Here is a 23,552-nt window from a genome sequence, read left to right as displayed (position 1 = left end):
ACAGTGACCATCATAATGTATGCATAGAAAACATATTGACAACTAATATGCATGCATAACAATCACATGCCGCCCATCTAGTCCAAGTGTTTGAACCTACAAGTTATGATACCAATTTGTAACTACCCCTTCCATATTTACCCAAGTTCACAAGCTCGCTGGAGTAAACATGATATGAGTGTCACTATGACATGAACCAACCTCCAAGTTTCATTTATGGAAGTAGGGATGACACATTGACACTTACAGACATCCTACAGAGACTACATATCACCTAGGAGCTGAAGAAACAACTTAGGTGGTCAATCCATGAGTTGGAACCTTGTTTATCAAACCTAACACCCAAAACACATGCCTAACAAGTCAAGGGTCCGGTTATAGGCCTCCAACGACATGCATAGGCCTGCTTCCATGCAGACCTAGAATCTGTGTCACCTTTTCCATCCAACCTCTAGAACACTACTAATAAATTCTTGTAATTCTTCATATTCATAGTTTACATGATGATAAAGCTAAACATCCAAACTTGATTTAGAAACTTGACCTAGACTGCCTAATCCATAACAAACATTTTTTCAAACATATGGAAAACATGTAAGCTATAGGTCATGAATGTATATTTGATAATAATCTAATATTTTTCATCTAAGAATAAAAAAGAAGGCTCTAATCCCTCTCTAGATAGCTGCAAAAGAACTTTTTAGTCCATGCATTCATCAACCAATCAATAACTCATCAAAACATTATAGGAGCCATAGATAGATTACATCATCTAACCAAAATATAACCAGGAAATAACCAACATAGAAACCATGGAAACTCAACCATAATATCACCAACATACTCACTATAAGTATTAATAAAACACAATAGGAAAATAACTTTTATTAACATACAAAAATGCCAACCAAGTCAGGGACTTCCACATACCACCTAACCATAGATTGGGTTGAACCAAATATCTCTTTAATCCAATCATCCCTACACCATATTCCAAGCATGAGTGTGGTATCTCTTGGAATAAACCAAAAAAAAACCAAACAAAGGCTTCTAGCCGCTACACCACCTCAATGCTCAATCACATTGATTCCACCTCTACAGTCTAGAAATAACTAGCATCAAGCAAATTAGTCTCTACCCAATTTTGCCATGGCTCTAGGAGTTAGTAACTCAAACCAAAACCTTCTAGGGCTCTATAATGTTTGTTCCAAATGCAGCTCCGGGAACTAGTAACTCAACCCACCAAGGGCACAGAGCGTTTGTCCCAACCAATGGCTCCAGGAACTAGTAACTCAACCCAAGTTTTTGCAAGGCTTCCAGAGTGTTTTTTCCAACCCACAACCATAAGGAACTTGAGCACCAATTATAAAAACAAGTGGAAGAAACCCACAACACCATGGCTATCGAGGAAATGGAATGGAAAGGCTGAAACCACTATCAATCCAGGCAAATCTCCATGTCAATGACAACACATAGCCAGAGAATCACATGCATATAGCATGCATCCAAAAATTGGGAAGGAGATCACACATGCCACCTATTACCTACAAATCAATGCATTTGTAGTTTCTAATCCAATTATTTTTTGGCACACATTGCTTTCCTTTGCCTTCTTTATTTAAATCCAAGTGAATGCTAGAGTGCTCCAAGCATGATCCAAGAATTATCTAAGTGTGCCAAAGTATGAGAGAACAAACCTCAATTGTGAAAATGTTGTGAACTGATCCTCAGAAGCCTTTTTTTCATTGAGGCCTCTATTTTATTCATTTTCATTCATTTTTCCTCTAATTTCCTTAGCATGCAAATATGTGCCTCTTCGCCTTCCTTTTCTCCTATTTTCCTTTATTTTCAAAAATAAATTCAACTTATTAAGTTTTCCTTTTCCAATTTCCATATCTATTAATTAATCACAAGTGATGCCCACAAAAGTTTTTTTTCCTAATATTCAACATGGAATATGTGTCCCATGGCCTTGGTCTTATTTTATTTACATGAAAAATCAACGAAGGGTTGTTATAGTATGGTATGAGAAAATGGTGATCAGTGGTATGTAAATGAGATGGGTGAAGAAGAAAGCTCCAACCAAGGGTGAATAAGTACTATCTCCATGTAATTAACACAAAAATATGGGTGAGAATCCTTTTCCTACAAAAATCTTTGTATACTTTCCAAAAGAATTTAAATGTGGTTTTTTATGTACAAGCACGAAGATGGGTGCCCCGAGAAAGCGGTGCCCTACATGATGATGTAGGTGGGTTTTTTGTAAAGGGTAGGGGGGCCATGGGTTTGTCTCGGTGTGAGGTGAATGAAACAAATGCGATGATGTATATGGTATACTGCAATATGGATGAGTGGTAGTCCAAGTGCAGAATGCGGTGGTGCTTTCTTTATTATTCAAAAAAGAATAGTGGCCCAGGAGTAGGGGGTAAGAAAGAAGTGAAGAAGAGAGATATGAGGTTGATCTTCAAGTCATGCAAATGAATTGGCTCTCAGGCATAAGAAAGTGATCATGGATACCAATAGTGTCAAGGGAACTATAAACTAGGGTAATCCATGTCGGTGAAGATCTCTCGACCAACATGGATGTTTACAAGGTGCAGGTGGAAGGTGATGGTAAATGTGGTTGATGTGGTGGAACTTATGCTTTATTTAAGAGAAATGATGTCAGGATATTCATATTTTTGTGGATACCTATCATGTTGAGTGAAGAATGATACCTTAACCATCGATTGTCACTATGGGAATGAACATACTATGAATTTGTTGATAAATCGCAACTTCAAAAACCAATAACCCAAGTGAAAACATCCCTATAAAAAATTATGAAAATTGGAATGTATTGAAAAGATGTATCAAAAATATAGGAAGGCACTCCTAAAGGGTTCTATGAAACATGAAATGGGCCCAAAAATGAAAAATTTTGGTGAATTGAATGGAGGATACCATGAGGTAGATGAAGATTCCTATTCTCAATGAGCCTCACAGTTTTGTGAAAGGAGATCATGGATTCTGCACGGGCCTATGGAAAAATGGTATAAATTGCAATATATAAGGGTCATGGGGCCCACATTTCCACCTAATTTGTACTTATTGACATGGAAATTAATGTAGAACCTAGAGATTGTCTCTTATTGTTGTAGTTAGTCAAAGTACTTGAGTTGTGAGCGAGGAGAGTCAAGTTAGTTGACATGAAACCCCCTTCGTTAATTAAGTAGACTAGGGTAGGTGGGACATATAGGGTGGAATGTATGGCCCTTTTTAGGGAAAAATCTCTAGACCCTCATGGGAGACTACATGATAGTCATGCAAGTTCATGCGAGTAAGGGATAATCAACCATGATGGACTAGTGGCTGAGGGAGAAATAGTCACGTAGGTGGTGCGGCTGTAGAAGATACAAGCATGAGGCCCTTTGGGAAAGGGCCTCACAGATTAGGAATAAATAGTCACACGACATGCCAAATGTAATAAAAATAGGTACAAGGCACTATCATGCTTGTTTCCTAAATAGACCCGATGCCTGTGTCATTGTTTGAGAAACACACATGTTGGTTACCAAAGTTAGGGACTTTGGTATGTGTGCCAATTTTTTTATTTTTTCTCTTTTTACTGACCTCATGGAGGTCATTATAGGATGCTTCTATAGAGAGATTCGGATTGGCCTGATATTCATGTATTGGTGACTATCGATGCGTAGGCTAAGGAGTAGTTCATCCATTATGGTTTGCAGAAATTTCTTCAAAACCCCTTGTTGAGGTTGCAGAAGGAGTTCTTGTGTTTTTTTATTAGACACTGGCACCATTCGAGGCATGTTTTTGACATCAGGGGGACAGACCTAACATTCACTATTGAAGTGGATCTTTACTTTCTGACAGGGCTAGTACCTTGTGGGGAGGTTTTGCTAACTGAGCTCCCACATGGAGGGCCCAGACTGCAGGACTGGGCTAACCATCATTTCAAGGCACATGCCTTTGATGTAGGTGGCATTAAGATAGTCTCAATTCTAGACTTAGTGACACAATCAGCAGCAATAATGATTGTATTCCTCTATGGGATGGTGGCCCCACATCAAATTATAGGCTAGTTGACACTATTGGAGAGGGTGCTAGCTCGCACCCTTTTTGACTAGGAAGGGTTCCTTCATTGGCAGATGATGGTGCAGTTTTCATAGGTGATACGATGCGAGGGCTAGGGCTTTTGCTTTGGGAGCGTGCTATGTAGCATCCTTTATGAGATGGTGGTGATGTTGTGACCTATGATATGGGTGGACCCTGGTTTGCTGAGGGATCCACATATTTGGGGATGGGCTACATTGATGCATCAAGGTGGAGGAGGAGAGGTGGGTCAGTTTTGGACTGAAACTACTATTTGTTGGTTTATGTCCAACCCCAAGTTGATACTAGAGTTCTCGTATGCAGGAATGGATTTCAGGGTTGACACAAATATGGGGTTGCCCTGATGCAATGCTTGGGAACCTGCATGTATGTATGCATGTGTTCTTTATCTTTTTTTTACAATTTTTCCTTTGCATGATACTTATGATGTACTAGGCACTAGATTTTAATATGTTTTCTTGCAGGTATGGGTCCTCGCAGCACCCCCAAGGTAGATTGGTGGGCGTATATGGTGACCATAGGGCGGCTAGTGGGGGACGCACACAGCTAGGTAGTATCATTGAAGAGAGGGTGGTGAAAAGGAGCGTGTAGAAAAGAATGTGCTCGGCAATATGAAATTCCTTGTCTCACTACTGAACATAACGACAATGTCAGATTTTCGGAAGGACAGACATCCATCTGTGTATAAGCAGGACATAAAGGAGGAGGAGCACAGCAATCCGAACAAGATTAGAGATTGCAGTCACTGGTGTTTACCCGGTTTACCTGATATTTGGAATGAGTTATTGTATGGGAGCTTGGTCTTGGAAGGCACAACTTCTCCATGATCGCCTGGTGACATTTTACCCGCTTCCAATATGCTATTCATCCCATTCCATTTTGCAAAATTGCAAGTAAAATGGGTGTATTCATTCCATTGCATTTTGAAAATTTCGAAGAAAACGATTGTTCCTTTCTTTGGATGCACATCCATGTAATTGATCGCAATCACTAAGTTGTTGTATGATCTTCTGCAATAAGATTTTTGAGAAGTTTTCAATTTTTCTTGTTTTTCGTTAATTTTGTTAGGAATGTATGGGAAATGGTTGTAATTGTAAATTTGTGTTTTGTAATTTTTATAATTAAAATATTTATAAGATACTGAATTTATCTATGTATTAAAAATATATTTTAAATAATCAAAAATCACAATTTTATTAATAATTATTAATGAAAATAAAAAATTGAAATAACTTTTTAAATTACTATTTATATTATAAAACTAATATGAATAAATAATTAATTAATAATCAAATCAATTCTTTAAAAAAAAACCAACATCCCACCATGAAAGTTGAAATGTCATTTTAAATTACTATTTATATTATAAAACCATTCTTAATTATTATATCCCCTGATTACATTTGAGAAATAAAGAATACATCAATAATCAAATCAGTTCTTTAAAAAAGACATTTCACCATAATGAGGGGCCATGAGAGATGAAGTTGAAACGTCATTTTAAATTACTATTTATATTATAAAACCATAATTAATTATTATATCTCCGAGTTACATTTGAGAAATAAGGAATATGAGCAAATAATACATCAATAATGACCCAACATTCCACCATAATGACGGGCCATGAGAGATGGTGGAACACTTTCATTGTAGGATTCATTCTAGGGCTTACTTCTATATTTTTTATAAGAGGTTTTTGGGGGCAGCAAAGGCTTTAATCCACTTTGGTAGATGTCCCTGGAGTAAAGGTACGCTTTGGTGTGTTTAGGTATTTTTTTGGAATTTGTTAATTTATAATTATTTGGTATATATGATGTGTTAGTTATTGGATTTATTCTTGGATTACAGTGGTAGTAAGTAGTTTTATCTTAGATTTAGCTTAAATCATTCTAATTAGTTATCAATTTTCATTATTATTTAAAAAAAGGGTTAATCTATTTTATTGTTTTCTTGAAATTACTTGGATTTTAATATGGACTAATGTAAGATAATTGTTTAGAATTACAAAAATAAAAATAAAAAATAATAGATTTTATAGAGTCTTGCTAAGTATAATATTCAAGTTGAAAACAAGGTAATGAGTTTAAAATGGGGTATCCATTAATGGTCAATTAACCACCCAAACCATACTTTAACCATACATCTATAATTAATGACAAGTAAATTATAAGTATGTGAAATGGGTTAAACTCAAGATAACATGTATTATATTCTATTTTTTATAAAAATATTGAAGAATTGATGAAAAGAAAGAGCACTAACACAAAGGATGAGCCATGAGTGGGAACAAGAAGAGAAATTACACAGCCCATAAGACCATAAGTATTATCTTGAACATAAATTTTGAAAACTCATTTTTCCAATTTTCCAAAAACTAGTTGATGAGGTAATTGGTAGTTGAACTACAAACTTTCCACAATTATGGGAGGTAGTTGGGATTTGTACCCAACCATCGAGAAGGTGTAGGAAAAGTATCCATTTGGAAGTTTTTGATATTAACTAAAATTTGATTTGACTAATGAAATTTCATGCCAAAATAAGAGAACTATGAGTTTAAGCATCTAGAGGAGAGTGTGGATGACACACTACTGGGCCTAACGTCCAAATCACGATGAAAATATGTACCAAAAACATCTTTGAGGGATCATTAGATTTGTTTTTTAGCTAAGAAAATTAAACACAAGTGCCCTAAACCCAAGCTACAACAAAGAGCTACATTTTGGGGTGCTTGCTAGGAAACACATTGAAGCATTAAGGAACTACTAGTGTAATGAACGGAGTCCCTTATATTATTCACTATGCATGCTAGTTAAGAAATGACTGATAATAATGTGCATGCTCTTGGATTAGAGGGGATTGAAGTGAATACCTTTTTATTTCCTGTCTTTGAAAGGGAGTGACATTCATCATTCCACTTTCTAATGTATGAGAAAAAATTTCTACTAATGGCTTGATGGTTTCTCTAGGGGGTGCCCATCTATAAAAGAATTAACACACTATTGAGCCTCTGGTTGGATGGAAAACATCTCACCTTTATTAGTTACATGAAACTCTTAAGATAAATCATATAAATACATCTATGAATTAATTGTGTTGTAATCTTTGTTAAGTGTCATGGAAATGTTGTTCAATGATGTGTAATGAATTCCATTACCCATTGAACTAAAGTTTAGAGTTGCATGTGCATGCTCGTGTGGTTGAGTTTATTGAAAATGCGTATAGCACTCACAAGTAAAATCTAATCAAAACTTGAATTGTTGTTTCTATAGAAATCCATTTAAAAGATGATTTATTTGTTGGAAGGATAGAGGAAGTATACTTGTTAGATTCTTAGACAACCTTAATGGTGGATTTGTAGAAAAATATTCTCAAAGTGCCTTAAGGAGGAGAGTTGGGCATGTACCAACCATGTAAAAAGACTCATTGATGTTATTCAAGAACATATAGCCCTAATAAATTGATGGATGTGATACAAGAGAAAAATTCAATGTTGAATGACTAATACTATGTGAGGAAAATCCTCATAGAACATCTGAAATGATTTAATGAAAAGTTTGCTAATGAACTCATTGATTTGTAAAATTAATTGTAGGGTTTAATTAGGCTTTTCAAATCCTTCTCGAATAACATCTTTATTTTGTATTCATGTTGGGATAGTTGCGGTGATTGTAGAGATAAAATGTTTTCAAAAGAAAAAAATTATGTGTATCTTAGTATGCATATGAATCAAAGATACATTACCGGTTTCCATTATACCTTGATCATGTCAACAACATCACCTGGAACGCTATTATATTGAGTTGGTCTGAGGAGACTAGTTATAAAATCATTAACAACCTATTACAAAAACTAACAAAAGCCTATGCCTTATCCAAGGAAACCAATGACACAATTATCATTTAATAAACTATATATAACCACATTCTTCTTTCAATGCTTGACCATACAGAAAATAGATTGTTGAATAGAAACTAATGCATTTCACATTTCATTAAATTGAGATCACCCATGGAGAATCAAGTCATGTCTTTAAAACATATTGTAAAAACCAGAGAATTTTGGTCACCATCCCTCCATTCCTCTAGATGAATTGTACCTACACTTAGAAGTAGGCCATGTTTAGATAGAGCATCTTCCATAATATAGTGTTCTCTATACACATGAAAAAATGTAATTTGTTGAAAATGTTGAATAATATCCTTTGTTTTTTACTTCCATTAAGAATGATTTAAAACTTGTAAAGCTAACTTACCTTTTAGCCATTCTATTATGCATTTGGAACCTCCCCCAACCTATAGCCTTGTTAAAATCGCTAACTTCACAATGAAGAGAAGGCCCATGAATCTATGAGTTTTTCTTTGGTGTAGGACCCTTGCCCATTCCCCAAACTAGCATTTAGAAAATGATTATTGGAAAACTTAATGACGAATCCACCACCACACTAACCTCTCTAAGAGCCACCATCAAAGAAAGTTACATGAAGGACATTGTTCAAAATAGGGAGAAAAACCACTCTTGGATGCTTAGTCTTATCTCTAGATGGGTACTCCTTGAAATATACAATGACTCTAGCATCTATCTAAAACAAATTAGGGGAAACGCGTTCAAATATGACCTTATTACACATGTTCCATAGGCCCCATGCAACAAGTATGGGGAGGGTTTGGAATTTTTTCTTTCTTGCAATCCATAATTCTAAGAACTCCTCAAAAGAATTAAAATTTCCCAAAGATGAAACTCTGGTTGCATATAGTACATTCTCCCATCCTTATCCATCCTACAATTGATGAAGAGATGATCTATACTCTCCTCTCGAGAAAGACATAGAAAAAAATAATTTGGCCTATTGAAGCTCCTTTTCTTCCAGTTCTCCCAAGTCAATATTTTATTTTCAAGTACGAAGCACAAAAAAATCCTAAGCTTGAGAGGAAGGTTCCACCTCCAAGGCTTGGATGTCAACCATTTAATATTAGGGGTACACAGAGTAGATGATATAACCTCATAAGATGAACTAGCCATGACTTCCCATGTAATTTTGTCCCAAGCCCATACTAGCTTGTCCTCTTCGTGTGAAAGGAGAACCTCATTTTTTGAAACATTTTCGACATATTTATCCCATTCTATAACAAGAGCCCCTTGAAATTCCAGGTCTCTTGACCTAATCCACTGACCCTAAGAAAAAATAAAAGGGAAAGGGGTGTTGGCTTGGGCTAGCAAATACAGACCTTTGGGATTAAGGAGAGCTACCCGAGAATGAGAAAGATTTGAAGGATACGAACCCCCTAGAAAGGGAACTTTACCCAACCTAACTCAACATCCATTTCCTACCTTCTAGACAATCCATTTGAAGATCCAAGTAAAGGATGACATTATTCCCCTCCAAACTAAAGAGCCTGTATTCATTGATTTTGAGATGGAGTATCAGATCTGATCCACCAAAGAGGATGTTTTAATATACATATCCTTTAGCAGCTAATTCCATATCCCATTGCTGAATAAAACCCCCTAGAGTTTCTTTAATGTCAAGGATTTACCAAACCAAAAAATATTCTTTAGGCCCCATCCCCCCATGCAATTGGGCTTAAATAGAGATTCCTAGCTAGAAATATGAAAATTATCGTTTTCCTTCTTACCCGACCACAAAAAATTGAACATTCTTTGTCTAATTTTGTTAAGAATGAAAGAAGGAACCTTTACCAGGATTAACCAATACACTAGAATTCTTTCTAGCACCAACTTGACTCAAACCAGTTTTCCTCCTAAAGACGGCCACTTATAGCACTAGCAACCAATTTTTTGGTCCATTTTCTTTACCAACCACATTTAGTCTTCTTTCTTGTAGTGATTGGTCTTTAAGTAGAAACCTAGATATTTGAGTCCCAATTCTATTAATTCGACTTTATAATGGAACATATCAATTATCTGAGTCAATACAAAGGCTTCTATATTATGTTGTAGAAACAAAGATTTCTCAATATTGATTTCCATTCTTGTTGCATGACAAAATGTATAAATAATCCTTTTATATAGATTTCAATCTTTCACCATTCCTTCCCCCGTGATGAGAATATCATATAAAAAGAGAAAGTGTGTACTTATCTAAGATGGAGATACTTTAACTCCTTTTATCATGCCTTCATGTTTTCTCTTTGAGGATTAGTTTGTTAAGGCCTTTAATGACTAAAAAAAGGAGAAGGGGGGACATCAGGCATCCCTTCCTGAGATCACTGAGAAATGAAAGAAATCTGTAGAAGAACCATTTATTAAAACAACAAAATTTGTTGAAGAAACACAACCCATGATTCAGCTAGTGACTGAATACCCCAGACCTATCTGCATTAGTAGAAGCCTGAAATAATCTTAATTTACCTAGTCGTAAGCTTTGACTATATCCATTTTTAGAAAAATGACTTTTAAATGTTTATCCTTAATTGCATGAAAGGCTTCTTAAGCAATTCCAATTTCCTCATGGATCTATCTACTAGGAAAATTTCCAAATTGTTCTAAAGAGATGACTTCAGCTAGTTTCTCCTTCAGCCTCCCTGCAATAGTTTTGAATATGATTTTATATACCATGTTGTGGAGAGAGATCATTCAAAAATTACCTAATGACATAGCTTTAGATGATTTCACAATCAAATCTAAATAGGAGAGATTTAATTGAATATTAATCCTGACCTTAATCCTTGATTCCTCAACTATTTAAACATGCTTTAAGGAGGTCTCCTCCTATTAAAACAAAGAAATGAGAGAAAAAATTAGTTTTCCACCTATCATGATCGATGATTTTTTATTTAGTGCAACTCTCTATTTTTTCTTTTAGCTCATCCAAAGAGACCTACCTCCTAATATAATCAACTTCCTCCTCTGAAAAGAAATGAGGGAAATTTTGAAGAACCTGCATCTACTCCAATAAATTATTTGTAGTTGGTTGATTTAACTATGAAGAGAAATGAGCCACAACAACCATTTTAAGACCTTATTAAGAAGACACAAAACTTCCATTCTCATCCTAAATCTCCCATATGGCATTGTTGACCCTTATAAAGCCTGCATATCTATGAAAAAACTTAGTATTTCCTTCTCTGCATGAAATCTAATTTTCCTTTCCTTTTATCCTCCAAGTTTCTTCTTTCATTCTTAGAATATGTAGTTTCCTCAACTGTAGATTAGAAACATGGTCTTTAATATTAGCCATAAAGGAATTTTTAATGGGAGAATTGTTGAAGTGGCTATACTCCTACTCAATTGCTTTATTCTTATATTTTTCCCATCTGATTACAATCTTCCTTAACTCATTCATTTTTATAGAGAGCTTATCCATTTCAGAATGACTAATAAGGTCTTCTAGTTTGTACAAGTTTCTTATAACTAGCGCATTGAAGGATTGGTCCTTTAGCGACGCATGATTGACTTTGAAAGGATAATGAGGTATCTATTCATTAAAATCCATATTGAGAAAGATAGGAATATGATCAGAAATACCTTCTGGGAAAATTTATTACATGTACCTACCTAAAATTGAAGTCATATTTTTCGCAATGAGGAGGCAACCTAGTCTTGTTGTTACCCCTTATTCACAAATTAATTTAAGAAGACTATGAGGTCTTTATTGTAACGTGTTTTTAGGATGGTCATGGAGAATGTCCTAGTTTCGGGGCTACCATGAAGCATAGCATATGACCATTTGGGAAAGCAAAAAATCTGCTAAGAATTTCCCTTGTTTTGGAAAGATATATGAGGTATTTTGTTTCTAGATGATAATAAAAACATAGGAATTATGTTCTTCAATGATTAGGTCTCAAAATTGGCTTCTCTAGCTAATATGTAACGTACTTAAACCTTTAAAAAAAATATGAGTGATAGGTCTTACTCAAGCCTTGTTAATTATGTAGAAATAGGCCTTATGGCCTCATATTGTGTAGTAGACAATAACTACTAAAATTAAATGTGCTGAAAATAATTTTTACATTGTATATAAATTAATATAATTAATATTGATGTAGCTAATGAAATGAGATACATTGAGATGGTCGTCGACATAAATATGGCCTAAGGTTCCTTTTAACGAAGAGTCATGACTCATTAGTATTTTTAATTTATTATGTTTATGGTGTTTTACCATTGGTGTTTTATGGACCCATGGTTTTGGTATCCCATGGTATTTAATGAAAGCCGTTTCAATTTTATGTATTATAATTATTAATATAAAAATGTCTCCCTCACTAGAGATGCTTTGTCCTCAAAGCAAGGGTAATGAAAGATGTTGTTGACAAAAATTATCTATATCCTAGGATGCATCCCCTTCTAATAGATTCTTTCATTTTGTGAGATATTACTTAATTAATTTTGAGCATAATTTCTTCTCTCTAGTGGAAATGATAGTTTCTAGTTTATCTATTAATCATTATTGTTTCTAGTCTATCTGTTAATCATTGTTGATCTTTTATAACTCCCACATTACCTCTTTCCCTGGAAATTTCAAATTTTCCATGTTGTATAACACCTTGGTGATTCAACACAAATCCACCCAATTTCTCTATGCACTCTTGCTTGTCGTTCCTTCCAACTTTATGATCAAATCTAAAGGGCCTCAAATTCAACACCATATTAATCTCTTCTTTTATTGATAACTATTCAAAAATATCTAACATTAGAAGCCACTAAGTTTCCATTGATAATGAGAGTAGTTACACAAGTAGTACCACTAGGAAAACCCTACCTCAAAAACTCTTTATCTATTTTCAAGTACCCAAATTTAATTGTGTCTTCAAGATTGTTATTGTTTAGAATATTATTTTTATTATTAAGTTCAATGTCCATGTATCCAACTACCTTTAATTGATTTCTCATCACATGAAGTAAAGCATCAATAATATTGTGACCAATATTTCTAGTAGCAAAACCTACAACTTTGCGACCACCGTGACTATACAATACACCAAAAAATGAGACATCTTCCATCTAATTTTCCTTTCCATCCTAATTGGAATCAAAGATTGAATTATTCATAAGTGGATCATGATTAATATTGATATTCATTCACATGGTCTCATGGATGTCCTCCATATATTTGCTTCGCCATATAACCTTTCTACATGAAACTACATAATGAAATCCATCTAGAGATGTAGTCATAGCTAGACTTGACATGCCATAGCATAATCCATATTTTTTATGAGAAATATTAAGAGTAATAGTATGTAACATAAAAACAACAATAAGAACTAAAACTTAATTAGTACTTTCACTTGCGTTTTACCTCTTTGGAGTGCAAAATGTTATTTCTTCATTGTAATCTAAATCATGATGAAGTGAAGATGATAGAGATGAGGATGGGTTTGTGTGTGCAAGGAGTTCTTTGTCCTTGAGATATTTCTCAAGTCTCTCTATCTCAAGAGATGTTTGGTTTTGGATTTATCCTCTCATTTATATTCTCATATTATCCATGCTTTGATTAATTTCATTTTTTATATCTATAGTGACCTCATACTTGGGATTATGCATTAACTCATTTTTAAGACTTTTGTTCTTATTTTTAAGATCTTCTCTTAACTCTTCTTGATATTTATCAATTTTTTCTTCAATAAATTTCTAATTTTGTCTGAACTCTTTCTCTAATTTGTCAATCCTTGCATTAATTCCAGTCATCTTTATTCAATATGGAGGATTGTTTTTTGGCTCAATTTTGACTTAATTAATTTCTCAATTAACAGACACACACACACACACGAAATGGTTGTGTTAGTAAATAATGCAGTTATATGATTGTGGAATGTGGCAATTTAATTTGGTGGATGCATGGTTTGATTGGTTATTGTATAGACATATGATCGATGGTTTTATAATGGTTATTCCCACTTTGACCTATACTAATGGTGATTGAAAATAGTAAGAATGATCAATAATGGTAAACTAATACAATCTAACTCTAACACCAATATAGCAAAAAATAATTGATGAAGTCATATCCACTAACAATATTTATTACCTTTTCTGTTAATACAACGAATCCTTTTCCTTTAATAATAGAAGGTGAATTATTACCAAAATTCACCTTCTTTTCTTTCTTAATTTCATTAAAAGAAACAAACTTATCTCTGTCACCTTTCGTATTCTTTGAAAAAATGTTGTCAATATACCATATATTCTCTTAATCTCCCACATACAATGCTAGACCACAATTTTTAAATGAAGTAATTTGATTTTTCCATACCTTGGGAGGTTCCGAATTTCGCTCATGTTGATAAGATGAATTCATCCTACTTATATATTAAGTTTCTTCATGACCAAATTTATTGCAAATAGAACGTTCAACTTCATTCTAAAGAGGGGATAAAGCATTATAAGAAGACTTCTTTGACCTATTTGTGTTATGTTGATTTCTTGCTTCTCTAGTCATAATCGTTTTATAAGCAACACAATGAACTACTTTGTGACCAAAGTTGTGACAAGTGAAGCATTTGCCATTGAAGTAAGAATACCTAGGATTATAATACCTTTTTTATTAGTTTTCCCTTTGTTCATGGAATGGTTGTCTTTCCTAACTATAGTTTAACCCTTCATTATTTTGTTGAGTCCTACTATTATAATGATTGCTTCCTCTTACAACATTGGCATAGCTTTTTGTACCTATCTCATAGGATTTCATATGGTTTGATGTTTCACCATTTGGATTGTATCCAAGGCCTTTCTTGATTAGTGGATAGCGCTAAAACTTAATGATTTCCTCTAAATTTTCAGATCCCTTAGAAAATCTAAGATTTAGAGCCTTAGTTTTCTCAAGCTCCTTTCTTAGTCCCACAATTTTGAGTTCTAAATTTCCACAATGTTTTTCCTTTTCTTTGACCTATTTATGTAAAGCTTCTTCTACCAATTTTGCCTCTTCTAGATACATCTTTAGTTGGGATATTTCTTCAACTAGGTTGTTTTCTTTATACATGCTAAATTTTTTTCTTGATTCTTGTTTACGACCTTGAGACTATCAATTTCTTCTATAGAATCTGCAAAGTCATCATTACTATCAGACTCATTTACACATTTTTCTTTGAATGCCATAAGTAATTTATAATCTTGATCTAATTCATCATCCTCATTATTGGAAGAATATGTACTATCTTCATGTGTATAAAAACTTTTCTTGCTATTGAAACCTCTTTTGACATTCTTATTTGAAACATTCTTTCATTTTTCATGATTTTCTTTATAAGGACACTTAGCAGCATAGTGACCTACTCTTCCACAGGCAAAACATTTGAAAGTAACTTTACCTTTAAACCTACTAGTTCTTGCTTGGAGCTTCTTCACAAAATTCGCTTCTTCTACATCTTAAATGTAACTTGTATCTTTAGGATATTCCTTTTCTTTCCCTTTATTCATGGCTTTGAATATTATTTCTCTAACACCTGATGTGTCCCGTTTTCTCATCTCATAAGATATCAAGATCCCATCAAGTTGTTTAATGGTAAGATTCTTCAAATTATGCATTTCTTCAATGGTAGAGACTTTGGAATCAAACTTTGGGGTTAGTGATATCAAAATATTTTCAACAACAACAATATCCTTTATTTTGTCATTGAGACCTTTCATTGTGTTAACAATCTCATCTACTCTAAGGAAAAATCTTGCTATGCTTTCATCATCATGCATTCTAAGAGACTCATATTGAATTCTATATGATTGAAGTTTAGCAATTTTTACCTTAGAGTCACCTTCATATCTTTGAACAAGATTATCCCATACTTTATTTGCGGTGCTCAACTACATAACATTCACAAACTCATATTCATCCAATCCTTCCAAGATAGTATTTAAAACCTTTGCATTGTTCTCATATTGTTTCTTTCCTGCATCATCTATGGGAATGGAGGTTGGATATTGATATCCACCTTCAACAATTTCCCATACATTAGATCCTAATACCTGCAAATACAATCTCATTCTGACCTTCCAAAACATAAATTTATTTCCATTAAACAAATGTGGCTTGGTGGAAAATACTCACGGGGGGGTGGGTTGAATTCGTATTTTTAATTCACTTTAACTTTTGATTTCACATTCATAATTATGTATGCTAATGTTATTCATACAAACTATGTGTGTATGTGACTTTAGTGAATGCAAATTGCGTATATCCAGATTACTTAATTTTTCAGAACTTCCCTTAGATGATTAACTTAATCATTGCATTATTAGCTCATTATCCATTCAGTATGCAATAAATAATAGATAAATCACAACACATAAGAAACACATCAACACATATGAAAATAGGGATTTTAGGTGGAAACTTAATATGGGATAAAACCATTGATGTTGTCGTATTTTTTTTCTTTCTTATTATATAAATAAAATATTCATTACATGTTGTACTGGCACATACTCTTACCAACATGTAGGTACCCACCTGCAGGAGGCTACAACCTCCACTTGTTTTCCAACACCCACTGGAAGGGAGCTACAACCCCCTGATCTTGTTTACTGGCTTGTACTAAAAGGGAGCTCCTGCCCCCTCACTGGAGGTTGAAACCCTTAGTACTTTGTGGACTATGTTTCACAATATTTCATACTAGATCCACCTATCAATCAATCATCAAAATATGCAAGCCATATTTCATCAAATTTTCACACTCAACCCACACCAAAAATAAGCCCAAACCAATATACCAAACTGAATACTGAATTAGAAAAACTGAAACACGAAAGCATTGTAAACCAATTGAATCACTGAGACATCATGCCAATGAATACTGAAGCAAACCAATCACTAAACTAAATCTCAACCAATGCAACCAGATCAAATCAATGCTATACCAAATAATATTGTCACACATCAACCATTCAACCAATCATTGATTAATCACACTATTGGGTACCAGACAGTCATAACAGAAGTAATGTGCAATCATTGCAAACCTTGGTCAAATTGACTTCAGAATATATATGTGATTTTTTTGAAGCAATATTGCGTATATGCACTTTTCCTCTACATAAAACCTATGTACAGATCTCAAATCAATGAATACTGAAACTAAATTAGTGCATCACCCACTGAATCACTGACATACTGAGTCACAATAGCAACTAGTCACAAATATACAAGTATCGAGCCCAATCACGATTATGTTTCATCATCATTGACCAATATTCCAATCCACTTTGTCAAATACAAACCATTCTCAAGACATCATTGACGAACTACGACAAATAAAACATAATTCATCAACTATTATCACCAAGCAACAATTGAAAACCCAGTACATATATGTGACTTCCATAAAACATACCTATGTATGTATGTGATTACCATGCATAACACCTGCGTATAGATTTCAACATACTAAATAAATTATCACAGAATTTATATGCAACAATATTGAACCAGATATGCGTATGTATGCGACAACACTGAAGAAAACTTGCGTACATACCTTAAGCTATTGAATTGAATATTAACTGCAAATCACAACATCTATCAAACCCATATTTTAGCGCACATACTATTAAAGTTTCATATCACTGTAAACACATTCAAATCACACCATCACCATAACCACATATCTAGCAAACATAAACAAATTAAGCAAGTATATCCATTAGTCTTCAATACAGTTGCAGATCTATCAGATATAAGTTTTATCCTTGTTCCCTAGTGTGCACCTATTTCAGATAAGATCACACATGTATAATTTATTCATTACACACTTAACTCCTTGATCTCTATCTCCTTATATATTTTTTTCCTTTTTCAATACGTCAGGAAAATCCTTTGGTAATTTTGATGGTATTCGCTTGACAGGATCGAATAGACATTGTTGTCACAATACTATGGAAAATTACCATGGTAATTGCCCCTAGTTTTTTTCTTTCCATAGTTTGGATTATGTGCATGATTTTGTTCACAAAACCTACATATCTATGCAACTATTCTTCATAGGGGTCTCATATACTTTCAAACTTCACATTTTTCATCCATCTATAACTGAATTGTCATTTCTTTTTCCCTATCTTCTGTAATTATTGTGCCATAATACATGTACCATTAATCATGTCATATAAAATAGTTCTATAATCATCAATTTGACATTAAGGATATATTTGACAAGTAGGTTTCCATCAAGGATAACATGTTAGCCATAATGTCAGCATTTTTCTCATAAACTAGTTTTGCAAAAATTCACAACTAGACTAAGTGCATGCAAAAGAAATACATAAAGGAATGTACAAAGGAAGGGGCTTGAGAACTTGGTTTGGACCCTAACTAAAGGAGACTCTGGTACCTTGAAGTAAAGCTATGCTGGAAACAAAATGATGTTTTTTTACTTACCTCAAGAACTGTTCAAATTTGTAACATAACAATTGAAATAACAAGCAAAAGTCTCCTTCGTTGATACTCACTACCTTCCTCTAGAATTTGAATCCCCACTTAGATGTTAGGATATCTTATTTATACAAAAAGTGAGTGAGGGGAAATCCCCCTTAAGGGAGGGATGCTTCCCTCCAAAACTCCTAAAAAGTTGGACCTAGTCTCTTGGTGTACTTGCAACCACCAAGGGGTAGTAACTGCTCATGAACCAGCTGAGTTGTTGATTGGCCTGAAGCAAGGAAGAATCCTCCTAAATCTTATCATGTCGGTCTCCAACGTGCTTTTCACAATAAGTCCTCAATGTCATGCACATTTAATACATTAGGCCACATAATATAGCAAATATTTCTAACCTTCCCAAGAACACATTCTACCTCGAAAAAGATTTTATCAAATGAAAAAAGAGAGGTTAAAACGTGCCAAAGGATGGTCATATGAGCCCCCTTTTACACTCATGGATTTTTATCCCCTCATACGCTTGTCCAACTTGGTTTGTAGCAATGGTGCATTTTGTTATATGCATGTGCTTTCACATCTACAAAACTAGTCTCTTTGGCCTAAAAACATTTAAACATAGACACACTAGCCTAAAACACATATGTGCATGACCTCACCAACACCAACATTAGTTCCTCACTCACCAACCTAAACCTGATATGTAGATAACACACACATAGGGGTCATCATAGGCCAAACACAGTAGTCATCATAGGCCCGGGTTTACATTGAATATTGTATTGCAGAAAATGATGGCTTGTGAAGTGATTCTTTCCTTAAGAAATGTTATGTTACCTTAAGGATTCTCTCTATGTTCTTGTGTTTTCTATTGTGAATATGTACTTGGTTATTCTCAATGTTTATTTTTTATCTTTTCTCTATCAATATTAACTACAAATTTTATCAAAGCTCTTTCTTAAGAAATAAAGTGGAATGTTATTTTTTTCTTTATTTTCTTTTTTCAAGGAAAAAATTGGCTAACGAGATTTAGATTAATTTCTAAAGCTATTGGTGCAAAACCTAAAGAAAATTGTTGTAGATATGAGCTCATCTTTTAAAACACCTAGTTTAAGAAAAAAACATGGTTTAATTGAAGTTTAGGAAGTAAAGATACCATTGATGTGATTTTATGGATTCCTCGGTGATAATCGCAAGTATCATGAAGTAATTATATTTTTAAATCACTCCTAGATTGTCAACAAATTAGTGCCAATAGATGCAGAGTGGCTTTAAAGTTTCATAAATGTGGTCCAAACATAAATTCCAATAAATATTAGAGTTATTATCATTTCAACGTTGTCACCTCAAAACCATAGTTGCAAAAAACATCCCCATTGAAAATTTATTTGTTTCTTGAAAACTCCACTTCTATTTGAGGTATTCATTTTCAAGCAAGATGTATTTTATAAGAAAATATGATGATCTTGGTATTAAATTATACATCAAACAGGTGATGTCACTAATTGGATATCTTGACTAAGCCTTAAAATAAAATATGATGTTATCATATAGCACAAATTACTTGACTTTGACAAGATGAAGGAACTTCCAAATGAATCATATGAATAAGCTTTTTTGGATAGATGGTCTCATGCCAAGAAGAAATATAATGAGAGAACCAAGGGTTTAATTTCAATTGCAAACTTCTTGCTACAAGTTCATGGATGTCATTAGCAAGAAAATATCATTATTCGTATAAAACATGGCAACAAATATAAATTAATTAATTTTTAATTCGCTAAAATATTACAAAATAATGTTTAAAGGACACAGGTTGAGGTTGAGAATGTTTAAATTTTTAAAGGTTTGAGTGTTAATATGAATAAATAATTTTTGCATTCATATTTTCATGATATGAATATGGATTATGTGGATATTATTCTTGGATATCCTTAGATGGACTCGGTTTTTCTAGTGAACACTAATGTGAAAAACATGTTTATGAAGCTTTGATACAAGAAAAATAAAATCACACTACAAGATATTTCTCTTATTCAACAATAAAGGGTCAAGGCAGCACAAGAAGCAGTGATTTCTGGGAAACCCATTAAAGGAAAACTCTACGGTTGAAACAAAAGAAGATTATATAGAAGCATATAAGGGAAAGCCTTAAGAAGAGTACAAATATGAAGAAGGATCTATAAAGCCAAATTCCTCAAAGAAACCATAAATTTAAAAATCAAAGAAGAACCAATAGTTATGGAATTCCATATTGATCCTCACATTGCATTATTAATCAGAGCAAGTCTAGGAGCATTATCAAACTTATTATGGGCCAACATGGAACCAAAGGAGACACTGGTATCAAGATAAAATTGGAAAATAAGTGGTGGGACCCCATGTCCACATTTCACTAGAATGGATAGATTCTCATTCCCAATATGACTCGACTAGATTTCTTAATAAATCGTATTATATCACTCCACTCATGTTTTGAGAATAAAACATGTTAAGGGAGGTGGAATATAATCACCCAATGAGGTACATAGGAAAGATAATATGAGGTATCTAAGAAAGTAATAAAGGAAATAATTAATTTAATGTATTCATAATTATGAAATAAGGCCCACTTGGTAGGTTATGGGTAATAAATAGACCTATAGGTAGTTCAAGGAAATATTACAATAAGGAGTAGTTGGCATAGAATACTCCTTATTATAATATTTCCTTGAACTACCTAGAGGCCTATTTATTACCCATCAACTATGTGGTCCATATTCCATAATTATGACCACATTATATTGATAATTCCTTTAGGCACCCCCTATTATCCTCACTAGGTACATATTATTCTTTCTAATTACTTAGTGGGTCTATTTATTACCAAGATATATATATATATATATATATATATATATATATATACACATAACATACACACACACACATGAATATCATTATATTGGATATGTAACTTGGATGTTGAGTATTGTATTGTAGCGAGGCTTGTGGGGTGATTCCTTCCATAAATATAATTTGACAGTGTTACCCTACCCTAAGGGTTCACTTTATATTCTTATGTTATTTATAACATGGATGTACTTGATTATACTCAAATTAAGGTTTTATATTTTCTCTTTTCAAGATTCACTACAATGTGAAGTTGATTTAATGGTTGAACAAAGCCTCTAGGAAATTTTTACCTTTGTTACATTTTCGGGGAGTGTAGGTCAGTCTTACATAGAACCATACCATGTTGCATTGTAAAACATGATTCCATCAAGTTATTTAATAAAAAAATTCCCAAGGTGAGGTTTAAAGATATCATTTATGATACATGGCAAGATCAATAGAATCCCTAAAGGTAATGACCAACCACTCAAAAATATTAAACTTGATTTCAAATATTGTTTTCAAAATATCACTATGCATACTTGACATTAATACTAATATAATATTTATTAAGTGATTTTCCCCTTGGAAATAATCAATGAGACAACTAGTTAAGGAAGATGGTATTTATTCTCAAAATGAATTTATTAAATGCCTTTTTCTCCACATAATTGCAACTCTTGTTATTTATTTCAGACTAATAAATCTAAGAACCAACAAGGTTATGATTTGGGGCTGAATATTACCTTCATGGATGAATTTGGTCAGTTATTTCATGAAGTGAACATTCTACATAAAAAAAGTTCTCAATTTATGCAACTGGGAGCTTCGAATGAAGTCAATAGGTTTTTTTATTGGTTTGCATGGGTAGAAGCCCATTATGTTATTTGAAGATAATGATAAGAATCTAAAATATCATCAATTTCTTTTGGTGGAGGATTCTCACAATTATTTTTTAGTTGGTCACTTGATACATAAGTAAATCACTTGCAAGCATTGGCTATCTTGACTCCAAAGTCTATTGAGATTAGGGTATATTTTAATGAAGTCTTGAACTGATAAGTTATCACATTTCTATTATTTTTATGTGGTGTGTGGTGGTCAATTAACCAAGGGGTTCATAGAAATCCATTAAATAGATGTCACATTATACCATATCGAATATAGTTTGTAACCAACTACCAAGTAGCCCAAACTTTATTGAGAACTATCAATCCTAAGGTTTTGAAGGTATTCCCATTCCAAACGATATCACAAAGATCAAGCCCCTAATGCATTAAATAGGTTTTGTGGCACATGATGCACAATTAGAATTTTCCATGGGACTTTCCCAATTACTATCTTGGTTATCAATTTACTTGCAAGGATTGTGATCTCTAATGTCCATAAGGTTTGAGGTAAATTTTCCTTTTTTAGAGAAAAAATGTGCTAAATCAACATGGGAATACTTTTTACCCACATTCCTTATCCCAAATAAAAATATCCAACACCATTTCTAGTTTTCTTTACCTTGTCCATGAAGCGAAAAGGCAAGGTTGCCAATAAATGTGTCATTGTCAGGCCTTTGTTAACTATCATGATTTTCCCCACTAGAGGAACATCTTGAGTACTCCATGATTGGATTATTTTCAAAAAAATTAATCACCCCACTCTATTTCTCTATGGGGAAATACCAATGTCCAAATAACTTCCCAAATACCTAATAATTTGGTATGGCATTATTATCCCCCACTTCTTGTTAATTCAATGACATGGTTTTTTCTATTCAATAAGAGAATATTTTGTCATGTCCTCATTCACCTCTACCCCTATTGCTTCTATAAAAATATCTATACATAGAAATTTTCCTTCAAAGTGTTGGGAAAGTTCATGGGACAAAATTGAATCCTCTAAAAAATGTATGTTAACCAATAAAGGACTCCTAGAAAGGAAATTCATTGAATTTTCCCTTGGATTCTAGTTGTCACTAATAAATATATGAGAATTTGCAACATTCACATCTTTGGAGTTGGGACTAAGTGATGACCCTAACATATATATCTTTGGAGATGGGTAGACTCAAAAAATGATTTTTCCATACAAGATTTAGCTAAACCCTTTACGAAAATACTTACTATGGCCCTAGTGAAGAAAGACCCAAATATTGACTAATCCAGTATATTTTTAAAAAATATAATTCAACCTTGGCATATACAGTATCAAAATTTATATTAAAAAAAAATGACTTTAGATCATATTCACA

The sequence above is a fragment of the Pinus tabuliformis genome, chromosome 9 (genome assembly GCF_031772625.1).
Source record: "Pinus tabuliformis cultivar Carrire ecotype Pingquan chromosome 9, CPIR1, whole genome shotgun sequence".
Lineage (NCBI taxonomy): Eukaryota > Viridiplantae > Streptophyta > Pinopsida > Pinales > Pinaceae > Pinus > Pinus tabuliformis.
This window is presented reverse-complemented; position numbering follows the sequence as displayed.